Here is a 15,617-nt window from a genome sequence, read left to right on the forward strand (position 1 = left end):
AGTGGACCTGTCAATCACTTACACAGCACTCACATTCAGGATTCTTCCTACATAGGCAGGCACATCCAGGATGCAACACTCCCTCCTTCCTACAAAGGCAGGGACATCCAGGATACAACACTCTCTCCTTCCTACATAGGCACGGACATCCAGGAGGCAACACTTCCTGTTTCCTACATAGGCAGGGACATCCAGGAGGTAACACTCCCACCTTCCTACTTAGGCAGGGACCTCCAGGGTCAACACTCCCTCCTTCACACAGTACAACAAACGCAGAGGGGGTGCAGGGGATAGGAACGTACTCCACACATGAGAACCAATGAGCATTCAACTACATTGATCCTCGTTTACCCAGGAAGCACTAGTGAGGCCTGTACAAAGGGAACTGCATGAGGTGCAACTATGGAAACAGAGCAGCCATTTCCTCAGCACAAGAATTGAGGGAATTTCTCAACAAGTAGAAACAGATAACAGGAAGGAGAAAAATAACCGTAGTCTAGTAACTGTAAAATGGAATGGAATTACGAGTCTCATCACTCGCAAGAAGACAACATTCTATATAAAGATGGTGGATGAAATGTGGAGTGTAATTCCACTTTTAGCTGGAAACACCACCCAGCAAAGGAACGTTCAAAGAAATTGAGTAACATTTGTTCTATTAAAAATACTACTCACGCCTGGATGTACTCTTCTCATTGCTAAAATGAGGAGTGAAAATACACTTTTAGTTTAAAAACAACTACAGAATATTGGGTGAAATGGAATTACACCACCTCTGAAAAACACCACTCACACCAAATATAGAACTGAAAAAATATGTCTCGCAGCAATGCCTCCCTTATCAGCAAGACAGTCCATGACACAGCATGTTGAGGGAAGACACGTGCCTTGCACGTCCCCAGCATAGGTTACTGGAGGACTGCATGAACCAACGTGGAGAGAAAGAAAGATGCAGACCCACATAGTTGATAGGTACTTGGCCTGCATAGGTTTAATCTATAGTCAAAGTACAGGCTACAAGATCAGCATCAGTACACGGAGAGAACAGACCTCAAGGGGTACCGAGCACCCCATCCCATCCAGCTCCCATGCACCAAGTCTCGGAAGGATAGCTCAGGGGCAACGTGCTTGCAAAACGACGTGGCGCAACACAGGTTTGAGCCCTGGGTCCGCGCTTAGAAACCTCTGGGCATTAAACATAACCTATCATATCATATCAAGTGACTAATTCATAACATTCTCAGACAGCATCCTCTCAACATTCATCTCCACTCCATGCAGACTTGTGAAACAGTCAGCACTCAGAAACAGGACACAACAACTCCCTCCATCACACATCAACAGGGAAGGTACGCAACTGGGTACAAAAGTGTCCAACAAAAATAGGATAAACGGGGGATGAAGTTCATCTGAAGATCAAGTGTGTGTGTTTTAGGCAGGTGATGAGTCCTGTGTGTCTCTAAAGGCCTCCACAAAGATAAACAATGGTGGAAGGTTCATCTGGGATCTTAATTATGCAGTTTGTTCAGAGATGCTGTTCCTGCTGGCTGCTGCTAACTGGATCGTCCCTCTATAACCTGTGCATTAATCTTAATTAGTGGACTGTTCAATATTAAAGTTGATTGGTTATGCTGCGGTCGATCCATGTTAATTAACAAGCGCCTGCTGAGCTGTTAATGGACCTATTTGTGTTTCAGGTGGTTTGCGTGTTTTGTGTTTGTTGAGGTAGGTTTCTCTACAGTCAAATCTGCAAGTGTTACCATGGGCAACCGTCTCTAGATTAGCATAACAGCAGCTTGCTTGCCCTGGGCCAACCAGGTTAGCTTTCAAGATGACGTGTACAGGATCACTCGTTCAGCTGCACCAGATAAACAAAACAGACTGAACATGGGGCGTCTGCTCAAGAAGAGGCCAGGCCAATTGGCAATGACCACTAGTGCCTTGAAGACAGTCCTGCCATAAACCACTAAACCTGGCATATCATGTGTTTCAAAGTCCCATGGGTCAGTGGTCAAAGTGTACGAAAAGAAGTAGTGGAACTATGTTCCCTGCCGGCCTGCCCCTGCTCCCCACAAACCCCACTGCCATGCCTACTCCCATGCACCATGCAAACCCCCAAACAAACACACCTGCTATTTAAGGAAATGCTCAGTGCAGTGCACTGAAGTGCAAGTTTTCACGTCTTCCTACACTTGTATTTGAAAACTAAACCATTCAGGAAAGGTTTCTTTTTCAAATAAAAGTATAGGAAAAGTAAAGCAGAGGAGCCCCGCTCCCGCCGAGAGAGAGAGATCCGAGAGAGAGAGAGAGATATTGATTCTGACCTAGTAGAAAAAGTTAGTTGGTTACAGTGGTCGAGAGAAACTGAGGCCTTAGGGGACAGGTGGGAGACTAGAATAAGATGAGGGAGGAAAGAAAACGAGGTAGAGAAAGTGAAAAAGAAATTGAGAATAAAAGGGGGGGGGAGGGTGATGTCAGTAGAGCGAGATTAGACCTGAGAAAACATGCACCGGAAATCAACAATCTCATCAAGGACTCGTGTCTAAAATGTAGGCCAGCATCCCAGCTGATTCAGGCTCAATGCAATAACACCAGAGACACATGCAATGACAGTGGCAGCTATTGAAGCAGGCAATGCCAGCTTCTGAAACTCAGCATACAAAGCCTGCCAAAGCACACACACTCTAGTGCATGGCGCTCCAAACAGCACGCTATAGGTACTAATATGCAGGGGAGCCGACTTATGAATTTCCCAGGGTGTGCCCAAATATAGGAATTGACATCACCAGCGGTTATATGACCGCATTTGCACGTAGTCGCCAACTTGGTGCGAGGGGGCTTGGGGGGGCGCTGAACAGGGGAAACATTGGCTATCATGTACTGCATATACTAAAGTCAAGTAAGAAGGAGGTTTAAATCTCCCAGTTGCATTCCAGTAGGCCAACACTGCCCTACTCCACCCCTCTATAATCATCCAGGTTGTAGTAGCCCTCAAAAGGCAGAGCAACACAACTAGGATGGGAGAACGAAATGCCATCCCATCCTGTGAGTGTGGCAAACCTCAGAGCAAAGACTGTGCGTGTGCCTCCTACCTTGGAGCACAATCTCACTAATTTGTCCCAAATCTCGCAAGTGGGTGCATGGGAATCCCATGCATGTGTGTGGGCTGCAGACCCCGGATCACATGCTCGCTTCTTCATTGTGAAACTCTGGCCAAGGCTCTTTGGGCAAGCATTGAGGATGGGCCTCACACCTATAAACAGTGTGATATATTGAGTGGGCACCTCACTCCTTGGAGCATAGTATACCCATTGCTGGTAATATCACAACTGAACGTACAGTTTCACTCTTGGTCATCTCAGTGACCCCATGTATATTAATGGGGACAGTCTACCATCTGGGAAGACAATTATATTTCTGTTAAAAGACTCTGAATTCTCACTCCAGTTTTCTCGATCTATAGATCCATACCATATTCATTCATTGTGTGTGCAGGGGTGATAACTTGTGTCTGAGAGAGCTCATTCTTTCATTCAGGGGATGTAAAGGGGTAACAACCCCCTGTATGTTGGATCAGGCTCATTTTGCCCCATGGCCCCTCAATCCAGAATGAGTGAGCAGGTTTTAAGATCCTGCTGATTCTGCTATCCTACAGGCCTGAGCCTTCTATCCCTTGCCCCATTAAGACTTCCAACATTCTGAGTGGCAGCCCATGTACAGCAGGCAGCTCGGGACATGCCTTTTGCCAATTGAATGTAGCCAGATCTACTATTTAGACACTGGGAGAGTGCCATGAACCCACATTGGTGGTGAAGACGCACTCAACATACAGAACACAATAGTATAGTGTTGCAGTCCTGCTGAGAAATGACAATTTGGTCTGTTTAAATGTAAAGCATAGTGGCTGAGACGTACACGCACTGTGCCATTAAAAATAAAGCAGCTTTGGTGGGTGGAAGTGCTGCTTTGGTGGCATAAAGAGTATGCAATTCCCTGAGGGCAGTGTTGATAATTTCCTATTGAAGTATAGCAGCCCTATTGAGTAGTGCCATTAAAAGGGCAGCTGTCCAGAAGGCTGGATCAGTGCTTCCCCATAAAAGTGTAGAAGCCTCTGAGAAGTGGCAGTACTGTCCCAATGGTGAGAATTGTAATATTTTCACATTAACTATGCTTAAGCACTTTGGGTTATTGAATAGTGCTGCTACATTCTGAGTAATTCCATCCCTTTAAATATATTAGCTCTTGTATAACCACAACAGTGTTGAGTTATTCTGATGATGATGAAGATGATATCAGACTTGCTCAATAGTTCTGGTTCTCTATCATTGAATGTACTTCAGATCTTCAGAGTCTCGGGAGGAGAGCTCAGGGGCAACATGCTCGCCTTGGAAGCAAGACGACATAGAGCAACACAGATTTGATCCCTCGGTCCGTGCTTAGAAACCTCTGGGTATTACGTGCATTATAAATAACCAATAAAAATTAAAATAAATACATCTGCTGAGAAGTGCTGGGGCCTTGTCAATAATGGAGTAGCAGCTCAACTGAGAAGTGCTGATGTTGTCCCATCAAAAGTGTAGCAGCCCCACTAAGATGAACTAGCATTGCCTCAACAAAAGCATAGCAGCCCCAGTAAGATGAACTAGCATTGCCTCAACAAAGGCATAGTATTACAATTATAGAAGCCCTGTTGCCAAGAGGGGTGGACAGATGTACAAATACATCCAACCCAAAAGGATTTTTAGAAATTTAGGGACAGACTTGCTTTCGATCTGTGCCTCCATTTCTAAAAATCGTTTTGGGTTGCAGTACCTCTACATCTGTGCACCCCTCCTGCGAAGAGGGGTGCACAGATGTACAAATACACCCAACCCAAAAAGATTGTTAGAAATTGAGGGACAGACTTGCTTTGCATCTATGCCTCCATTTCTAAAAATCGTTTTGGGTTGGGTGTACCTCTACATCTTTGCACCCCTCTTGCAAAGAGGGGTGCACAGATGTACAAATACATCCAACCCAAAACGATTTTTAGAAATTGAGGGACAGACTTGCTTTGCATCTGTGCCTCCATTTCTAAAAATCTCTTTGGGTTGGGTGTACCTCTAAAGTCGTGCACCTGGGTGCGCAGATGTAGAAGTGTACCCAAACCAAAACGATTTTTGGAAATTGAGAGAGACGCAGTATGGATGGAACAAAGGGCCATCCATACTGCGTCTCTTCTTTCCGGCCGGGGGGGGGGTCTCAGCCCCGACTTCATTCTGCCGGGGGGTACCCGGGCCCCGGAGCACCCGCGTACTCGGCGCCCCTGCTAATATGGACAACAACACAATTTAAATACTAATGCGGGCGACTCCCAGCTGTGCCCGCAGGTCTCGCCCATTACAGAGGCCTACCGCCCAGGGAACCGTCTCGCATCCCCACATCGGAGCACGGATGGATTTTGTCGCTTGGAAATTGCATCCCCTGAAGACAGAGTGTATCTGAGTGTCCTGGGAAGAATGATGCAACTATTCAGAACTTGCTGGCAGCGATGAAACCAAATTATTTCCACCTAGCCTTACCAAAGAGGGGGAACACTCTTTAGGGTTATTTCCTGGAACCATCTTTCAGATTTAAGAGTCTTTTGGATAAGGCGGCGTAGATGGCTTCCTTCCAACTATATGTGTTAAAAAAAAGCTGAAGCCATTTCTTCGGGCAGACATCTTTCGAGCAGTAGGTTAGGGTTTAGTGCTTGCACATTTTAATAGGGGGGGTGGACTGTTGAGGGGAATTCTAAAAGTTACACCCCTAAAGGCAGGGCTCCATGCAGCAGCCAGGGGTGGACTGGCCTGTACGGAACTCTGGAGATTTCCTCTGCACCCTGGGCTTCTTTCATTTGGTATTTCCACAATTTTCTATAGGAAAAGGGCGGGGCTTGCTGAAAATGTGTAATATGGGGCCACTTTGAACATTATTTCCAGGCCCTCTTTTTGTTCCCAGTTCACCCCTTGCAGCAGCAAAATGAATTGTTAGAAAAAGACAAGCTGATGCTGTTTCACCAGAAGCCTGCTATTGGGGTGCCACTGGAAGCATGTATTGCTTTAAAGTGGGGTGCCTTTTATCTAAGGCATTGAGAAGGGAGGAAGCCCATTTTGCTGACTGAAAAGCTAAACATTTCGGTTGCTAAGCAGTTGCCCCAGAGTAATGACGTCTTAAGGTTTTAAATTCCACGTGCAAAAAGAGAAAACACTTGTAAGCAGAGTTCTTCTCTCTATGCCCCAGTGCTGTGGAATTCCATCCCTAATGCTTTGAGCTATTCCTTATTGGTATTGATTAATCTATCGGTCATGCAATGTTTGTGACTGTACATTCCTTGGTATCTGACTTTGGACCCTTATGCTAACCCCTGTTTTCTAACTTTGCGTGATTGTTTTGCCGTTATATCGGGTGTGTTCACGGCTGGCTCTGTCACTGGCTTCGATACTCTCCTCCCTGACGGCTACAAGATCCTCTCCATGCCCAGGTCCAACCGCTCTAGTGGTGGTGTAGCCCTGATCTTCCCCGAGTGGATTCCTGCCACTGTCACTCCTATGCAGGCCTACTCCTCATTTGGATGCCTCGTCTGCAGGCTCTCTCTTTCCCCCAGGCATTCCCTTACTGTGGCTACTATCTATCGGCCACCTGGTCAGATTTCTTCCTTCCTCTCTGAGTGGGCAGACCTCTCCTCCTCACTCCTGGCCTCAACTCCTCCTTCTTGGAGACTTCAACATCCACCTGGATGCCTCCTGTCCTCCCTCCGGACTCTTTCGTGACTCCTGCGACTCTCTCTCACTCACTATTTTCCCTTCTGGCCCGACTCTCTATGCAGGGCACACTCTCGATGTTCTGATCTCCTCAGACCGCTCCTCTCTGTCCCTCTCTCCACTCCTCTCTGCTGGAGTGATCACTTTCTCCTATCTTCCCACCTCACCCTCTCTACCCCTCAGGCCAAGCCACCTCCATCACTGGCACCCACCTTTTCAGTCATCCGACCCATGAAACGCATGCCAGTTGAGGCTTTCACACCACCTTCTCACCCCTTCCTCCCCCATTGGCTGACTCTCACCCTGACACAGCCATCTCCACGCTCCACTCTTCTATATCTGATACTCTTGATATCCTTGCCCCTGTCATGAGAATTTGCCTGAAGCCCAAGCCAAGTGTAACTCCTGGTATGACTCAGACCTTATCACCCTAAAACGCAAGTGCAGGGTGGCCGAAAGGAAATGGCGTGCTTCATGTTCATCCTCTGACAAACTGGCCTGCCGCCTGCTGCAAAGGCAATACCGGCTCTACGTCCTCACCAAGAAGAGAGCTCATTTCCAAGTCCACGTCTCTGTGGCATCTAACAAACTCTTTAAAATCTGCAAGGAACTGACCAACCCTGCCGCAGTCTCTACCTCTCCTGTCCCTTCCCAGGCCCTCTGCACTGCACTGGCTTCTCACTTCATTTATAAAACTCAGGACATCCTGTCCTCACTCTCCTCCTATCACCTCCCTCCCTCTATTACCTGCTCTTCCGCTGGCCCTTCCACAGCCACCCCCCTCCGTCCTTCTCTGCCTTTCCCCTTTTCTCTGCAGACGAGGTTTCTGGACAAGTCCGATCTATGAAAGTCTCATCAAAACAGGTTCACCCCTGTTCCTCCAAACTATCAAGGACAACATTGACGCCCTTGCTCCTGCCCTGGCTGATTTCTGCAATCACTCCTTTGCCACTGGAGTCTTCCTATCCCCCCCTGAAGCACTCCCTTGTGCACCCTCTTCTTAAGAAACCCTCTGCCGACCCCTCCTGCCCGGCTAACTATCACCCAATCTCCATCACTCCCTTTCTGGGCAAGCTCCTGGAGAAACTGGCCATCACCCAGCTTAATCTCCACACTAAATCTGTTGGTTGTCTTCATGACCATCAGTCTGGCTTCAGAGCTGCCAGAAGCACGGAAACTGCTCTCCTGAACATCCGTGAAGACCTGCTCTCCAACCTTGACTCCAACACCCCTTGCGTCCTCATCCTGCTTGATCTCTCTTCTGCCTTTGACACAGTCAATCATGCCATCCTGCTCAACTGTCTCCATGATAACCTGGGTATCACTGGTAAGGCTCTGGTGTGGCTGACTTCTTTCCTCTCCGACCGACCCTCCCAGGTCCAACTTGGGTCCTTCCTCTCCGATATCTTTATCTCTACCTGTGGTGTCCTCAAGGCGTCTAACCTCTCTCCCTGGCTTTTCAACCAATACCTGGCACTCCTTGCCCACTGCATCACCGCTCTTTGCCCCAACTTTCAGTGCTATGCGGATGACACTCAGTTCATTTTCAGGCTACCCTCGGCCTCCTCCTCTCCTTCCCTCATCTCTGATTGTCTGTCTGCCATCCATGAGTGGTGTGCCGCCAATGATATCTGCCTTAATGCCAGTAAGACTGAGATTCTACTCATCGGCACACCCGCTCCCTCCTTCCCTGCAGCTCTCTGGCCAGCCTCTCTTGGCCCTCTTCCTGCTCCCACCTGCATGGCAAAAAACCTTGCAGCCATCTTCGACTCCACACTCTCCTTCTCTCCTCACATCTCTGACGTCTCTAAGAAGTCACACTACCAGCTGCACCTCCTCAGAGGTATACTTCCCTTTCTCTCCTTCCCCCAGAAGCTCACTGTTTCCAGAGCCCTGGTTCTCTCTAAGCTGGACTATTGTAACAGCCTCTATCTAAATCGTCCTGCCTCTACACTCCGCCCTCTGCAACTGATCCAGAACAGGACTGCAAGACTTGTCCTTGGCCTCAAGCCCAGGGATCATATCTCTCCAGGACTGAAATCTCTTCACTGGCTCCCAGTGGCTACGAGGATTAAATTCAAAACCCTCCGTATTGTCCACAAGGTCTTCTGGGGTTTGGGGCCGCAATACCTTCAACTCTCTCTTCCTAAATATCTTCCTTCTCAAGCTCTCTGCTCATCCGCATCCAACTCCCTCAGGGTCAGACGCTTCTCCAAGCAGCGAGTTGGTGGTCGATCTCTCTCTTCGACAGGGGCCTCCCTCTGGAACAGCCTTCCTGCCTCCCCGAAACTGCCTCCCTGAAACTTGAGGAGAACCATCTCCGGTTCCGCACCTCAAAACCTTCCTCTTTGCCTCTGCTTTCTCTCCCCCTCTCACCTGCTAAATTCCTGGCTGAAATGGCACTGGTTACCTGGCCACCCTTCTGACTCTCTGGCCCAGGCCCCACCAGTTGTCCACCTGCACTGCCTCCCTGGCAACCCCTGCACTGGGGACTGTTTTCAGTATCCCTACAGTACCCCTACCAGCACTTATGTCTGCACTTCCTGGCACTTGCCACCAGTGGGCGTTTTATTTATCTATTTTTATTCTACTATCCATGTACTCCCCTCTCCCTTCACCATGCACTTTTCCCTTTCCCCCTCCCCACGCACTTGCGTGATCTGAATAATACCGGCCTAGTAGGATTGTTGTTCTGTCTTCCCTTTGTTCCCCCTCCCTTGCCTTGTCGCGCATTTTCTGTCCTGGATGATGTGCCTTTTATTGTATATCGGTTATTTAGCTTAAAAATTGTGTTTTATTTAATCCATTTTGTTCAATATGTTAGAAGGTGCTCCAATAGTCCATGCAAAGTCGATTTGTGCATTACAAAACGGTTAAATAAATAAAAAAATAATACATTAAAGACATCAATAGTGCAGCTATGCAAGTGGTTGGGGGCTGCTGGTATCCATGTGTTTTCATATGAGACAGGTTTTTATTGTACATGTACAGATCTGCCATGGCTGATTAGCAGCTGGCAGCCCTTCTACCCCGCCGCCAGGCTCCATTATCCGATCCATTCAAGTGCTCCTTCGCATCTAGACACACAACCGGTCAAACAGATATCTGATCTCCAATTTCTGCACTTTTCTGTGTCTACCAGCATCATAAACCTCCCTACAAATGGTCTTACCCCCTCCAGACACAACCTTCACCTCCATTCATCCACCTTTCCATCAACAGCTGACAGCTTTCACAATAGGCCTGGATTGTTAATGGAAACCAGCAGCGGGAAGCTCCCCATCAGCCAACAGAGGGTTCTCTGGAGAGAGCAAGACAGCGGCCATTGTCCTAAAGATCACCGCAAAAGCAAGCAATCACGCTGACAAGGTGCATCACCGATATGTCCTTGATTTGCGGCCGTGCCCCTGAAGCTCTTTTGCTCTCACTCCATCGGCTTGTGCCGCATTCATCTCCGTGTAGCCGCACTCCTCTTGCACTCTTCAGGGCCGCTTTGTGCTGGAAGCTCAAGGCTTTCCCCCTGATGTTCTGCTTTCGGCAATGACTAATTGATTTCAGTTTCTCCACAGCATGCTAATGATTGGGCCATCTCTACTTCAGACTTAGCAGCTCAAGGTTATGCTGCCCCCACACAATGGGTTTGCACGTGTACGCAATCCGGCGGTCGCATCTGCTGGCTGGGCTCACAGGAGCGTGTCAATTAAATGTCTGTGTTGGGGGTACAGATATCAGTGAACTTGTGTGCTGTGCCTAAGCGGGCTGTGTTATATTTACTGGTCTCTTTCAAATAGACAAAGATTTCCTGCAGCTGAGGAAGGCATCTTTGTGATCCGGAAAGCTTACACATAATTGTCACATCTGTATGAATTTGTGCTGATATAACAAAAGGTACCACTTAACAAAATCCGTCCTTTTGACAATTGCTACCTACAGAGAAATATGTAAGCAAGGATTTGGCATGCAGTAAAGCAGAGCCGTTTGTAGTAGAGAACACCAGAGAGCTGAAAATTGGTCAGCGATGAAGTCTGCGTTGTAATGGCTAAGAAGGTGGCCCAGACAGTCAAGTTCCTACTCAAGTCAAGGCAATTTACCCATGGCGTAGGATGTGTAGAGGGTATGCTCCTACTATGAGGAAGCATGGCTGTTGTGGTATATTCTTTATATAAGACCTGAGTGATAATCAGGCTCAGACTGGTCCATAGGGCAATAGGCCCAGGGCCAAACCAAATAACAAAATGCTGGTTTGGGGCCGTTTTTTGGGTCAAAGTGGGCCACTTTTTTGGCTAATTTGGGCCAGTATAATGAGTTAATTCAATCTGCGGCTTGTAGTTTTGACCAGTGTTGCTGAATAAATATTCTTTAAAAGGCATAATTTGAATCACACTTTATAAAGAAAACTCCCCCCTGGTTACTATTCAAACACTGTCACAAAAGGAATGAATAGCTATTTGCAATTGTGGCCCACTTTTTCCATGGTGCCTGAGACAATTTTATGGCCCAGTCCGACCTTGGTGATAATCTGCTTTCCCCATTTGAGCAAATTGTGCAACCCTGAGAAAATCAGTAAGTCTCTCTGTCCATCAGTTCCCTGATGTGCCAAAACGACAATCAAGAACAGCATAGAACACCTGGCTGTTTATATTTCGCAGCAATGGTACTGCCAAGCAGCTGCAACCCAGTTTGAGTCACTATTGCCTACCCCGCGAGATGCCAACAGTCACATATGCAGTGCAAGAATCCACCTAAATGAATGCAGTGATGAGCACAGAAACTAGCCAGAAATATGCTGCCGTCACATTAGAACCTAGTCAGGAAGCAGCGGGGTTTGTTTTTGTTTCTGCTACCCGTCTGTGATTGTTTCTAACACCTCTGAGATTGGTGTTTCTTTAGCTGCGGAAGCTACTCTGCAAGAGGAGCAGCTTAGAAATACGATCCTCCCTCGAAAAGAGGATCAGGAGGCAGGAGCAAAATGGTGGCCCTCCCGCACCTGCAAGCCTTGATGCAAGGGTGAAAGGTTATTGGCACGTTTGCAGAAGAGGCGTTCTGTATTGCTTGATCCGCACTTGTGCACAGGAAGCTACACATTATCCATGTAAAAAGGTGTGGTGTGAGGGTGGCTGAGCCATACGGTGCAGTTCTGCATGCACATTAAATCTGATTGACTTGTGAGCAGACCGCCATGTGGTGGGTCCAAAATGAGGCTCACGCGTTCTCAATAACGGGTGCATGCAGGAGTCGGTTGCGATCACATGAGGTGAGGATGAGACGCAAATAGCATGCATTTATTGAGAAAGGGCACATTGAACATTGCTTGGTTTTGGTCTATGTTGGGCAAAAGCACATGCCAGTGATCCGTTCCCTCACTCTATACCCACCGCCCTCTTCTTTATAACTTCTGTACGAAAAGCTTTTTATGGCAAAACATGTTCACATACCAATTTTTTTCCTGTGTGAAACATAAATGGGCCGTAATTAAGAATAAATGAAATTGATTAAATGTGATAGGACGCTGTATATAGAAAATAAATTTCTAACTTTTCAAATGACCCATCTAAAAAATTCTGGTTATTTTTATATTAACTCTAATTAATGTTCCCTATTTGACAGAGCTCCCCTTTTGAAAAGCCTTTTGTCCACTCTTGTTTATCCGAAAATGTAACAAACTAAAACAAATATTGCTTTACTTTTTCTTATGTGTCAGTGGTCCCCTTCTCCCTGTCAGCATTTATCTCTTCCTACCCTCACTCTCTGCCCTCAGGGATTCTTCCTAAGTGTTACAAACAGGGCTCACTCAGCTTGCATGTTTTATAAATAAATTGCATAGGATGACCCCTCGTTCCCTCTAGGTGCACCCCCCTTCTTTCCTTTGTTCACCCATAATGCATTGCAGAATCTTAAGATGGTGTAAACACCATACTATTCAAGAAAACAGGGATGCCAACTTTTGCAATTAGAACTGGAGCCTACCTTTATGACACGAACTTTGACCCAGTTGATGTTATTGGAAGTTTCATCCTAGGAAGTGACATCACCTTACGTGAATTTGCAGGAAATGACATCACAGGTACATAACTGTGGGCGACACACTGGCTGGGCATCATTATTTGAATGACATTGTCCTTTCCCCCCCCAAAAAAAAAGTCATAGGTGGAAAGGCCTTGGATACAATTCTAAACCTTCAATGTTTAGCTCATCTTCACCTTTACCAAAGGGAAGGGGTGTTGCTGGGTCTGGAAAAGATCCAGGGCTATGCTAATGTCGGGACTGTTGGGACTCTGGCCTAGCTAGCCTTTTTTGGTTGTAGCCCCTGAGGTTCTATCCAGGGCTACAACCAAAAGACCTGGGGCTAGAGCCCCCTCAACTCCCCTAGCAACGCCTCTGCTGAGGGTACCAGCCACATGCAAATCAGTCTTGGTCCTGCCACCATGAGAGCAGTCTTGCTGAAGAGATTCAAAAGGAGAATACCAAGATGTAGCTTTACATACAAATGTCATACTCCTGGTAATGTAATCCCGGACATGTATGGGTCCAGTCCTAGATCTAATTTAACACTGATGTATGTTTAAAAAGAAATCTTCCTGTCATCCTTCCTCAAAGAATCAATTAGTAGCCAATGCCAATATGATTCCTTTATCTTCCTTAAGTCTACATGATCCATAGTTTCAGGATTGTATGAACCGTGCCCAAATAGACACTGATGCACATCAAGTTTGGGAAAATAGTGACCAACATTGACAAACATCAGGGTGCGAAGACCACAAAGCAACCATGGACCACTGATTGTGAAAATCAGGTATCTGTTTTCCATGGTTAACTATAAGGGCATCCTGCAAGGTATGTATGTAGTCCTCTAAGCCCTTCGTTATCCAAAGTTTAACCCAGAGTAAGACTAGCTTGAACTATACACAATACTCAATACTAAATTGGCCTAACTCCAATCTGACTGGTGAATTACCAATAGGCAACCCTAATAACATTTTTATAGAATATATTTTCAATTTATCAACATTATAGTGACACCAGAACTCTGCCCCACTGCAGATCGGGCTTGGCTTTATAAAATTCAGCCATTGCGTCTACAGCACAACCCCCACATTTTTTTACAAAGCTTAAAGGTGCACCCGAATGACTTTTCAAGATAAGGTTACATTTCTTGATATGGGAGCGCCAATCCCCCTTATTATTAAATCGAACCCCCAGACAGTCATAATGATTAACAGTGTCTAGTTGTATTCCTTTCAACTCCAAGCTTATTGGAGGAAGGTGTTTCTTGTGGCAGATCATCATTTTTGTATCTGACACAGTAATTACCAGTTTCTTCTGACTGCATAAGTGGGAAAATTAGAAAAAAATGTTTTAAAGTCTTGTGGGGGAGTAGAATATAAAACAGCTTAGTCTGCAAATCATATGATGTTTAAACGCTCCTGATTAATCAAAGGGGCATTTGCTTGGAGTGGTAATTTGCAGGGTCATTTATAAATAATGAAAACAAATAAGGTGCCATAACACAACCTTGCCCGGTCCTCTGGTCACGGGAAATGAGTCTGTCCTTTCCCGCTGTTGAGCCTATCTGACAACAGCATTAGCATTGTCTTTAGCTTCTGTGTATAGCGACTTCACGCCATTCATCGGTTGCGGAGGGATTCCAAGTCTACGCATTGCGTCCCATAATAAATTAGGATTCATGTTGTCAAAAGTTGTCTTTTATTTCAATGAAAATCACATATAATGGCATAGCTTTCTGAACAACATATTTTTGCAAAATCGAAGTCCTTTTAAAAGCCTGTTTTACAGTTTCACTGCCATTACAAAAAGCCACCTGGACATGATGCAATAAACTTCCTTCATCCATATATTTCAGTTGTCTGTTAGTCAAGATTTTAGCATTAACTGAAGAAGGGAGATGGGTCATTTGTATCCTCCTTCTTGAATATGGGAACTGTTTCTGCTTGACAATGGAGAATAGTTATTAAGATAAATCATTTCAAAATAATGTAACAATGCTGGGGGCCTGGCCAATGCTTTAATTTTAAATAGATCGATAGGGATCTCATCAGGTCCTGCCACTTTTCTGTTCATTAAGAGCATTCACCACCCCCTCAAGGGTGAAGATCAGAGGGGATTCCCTACTAGACACACAGCTGTCATATATGGCACGTGTATCCCCTTCAATTAACGTAGCTCCATATGAAGCTTTGAAATGCTCATAACAAGTCCAACCAGGAATGGTCATCACTGGTGTAAGGCTTACATTAGTGCTCTCGTGTGCAACAATTTCCCAAAAGATATTTTGGTCATGCTTGAGTACGCCTACCCTCTCTTTGCTTTTTCTGCCTTTATCGTCATCTTTATAATAGTGTTACAGGCTAATCACTGTCATTTACCCACTTGCATGTTGTTGTTACTCTGCATTTTGAGAGCAACTAGAAGGTCCTTTCTAGTATTTTTGCAATCATTTTCAAACCAGCCCTTCTCTTGTTTGGCACCCAGGGCCCCCAATTGTCTGACTGGTCATGTAACAAAGGGATGCATGGCTTTTATCAGGATTTATTAAAAGGCAGACCCATCTATCCAACAAGTACTGTCATCACTCAAAAAGTCATACTGTAAAGGATCTATTACACAGTGAATTTCAACCAGTAGCTCTGGGTGGCAAATAGAGCTCCCAATGAGAATACAGCAGTTTAAAGTTCTTATTAGGTCAGAGGTAACTACATCAGACCTACTCCCCAAAATGTCAATATTTAGAGTAATAATTAGAGCATTGTGATCACTCTCTATATGCTGCAGAACATACATGTCTTTGAGCATTTACCATTGTGAGATATTATCAAT

General features: G+C 46.0%; 1 protein-coding gene across 4 annotated transcripts in view; it reads left to right on the forward strand.

The window, feature by feature from the left end:
* The window catches only part of LOC138566853 (leucine-rich repeat and fibronectin type III domain-containing protein 1-like protein), a 3,353,432-nt gene that overhangs the window by 2,608,119 nt on the left and 729,696 nt on the right, over positions 1 to 15,617 (forward strand). The window lies entirely within an intron of this gene.

Source organism: Ambystoma mexicanum, chromosome 2p, assembly GCF_040938575.1.
Source record: "Ambystoma mexicanum isolate Mex_15411 chromosome 2p, UKY_AmexF1_1, whole genome shotgun sequence".
NCBI lineage: Eukaryota > Metazoa > Chordata > Amphibia > Caudata > Ambystomatidae > Ambystoma > Ambystoma mexicanum.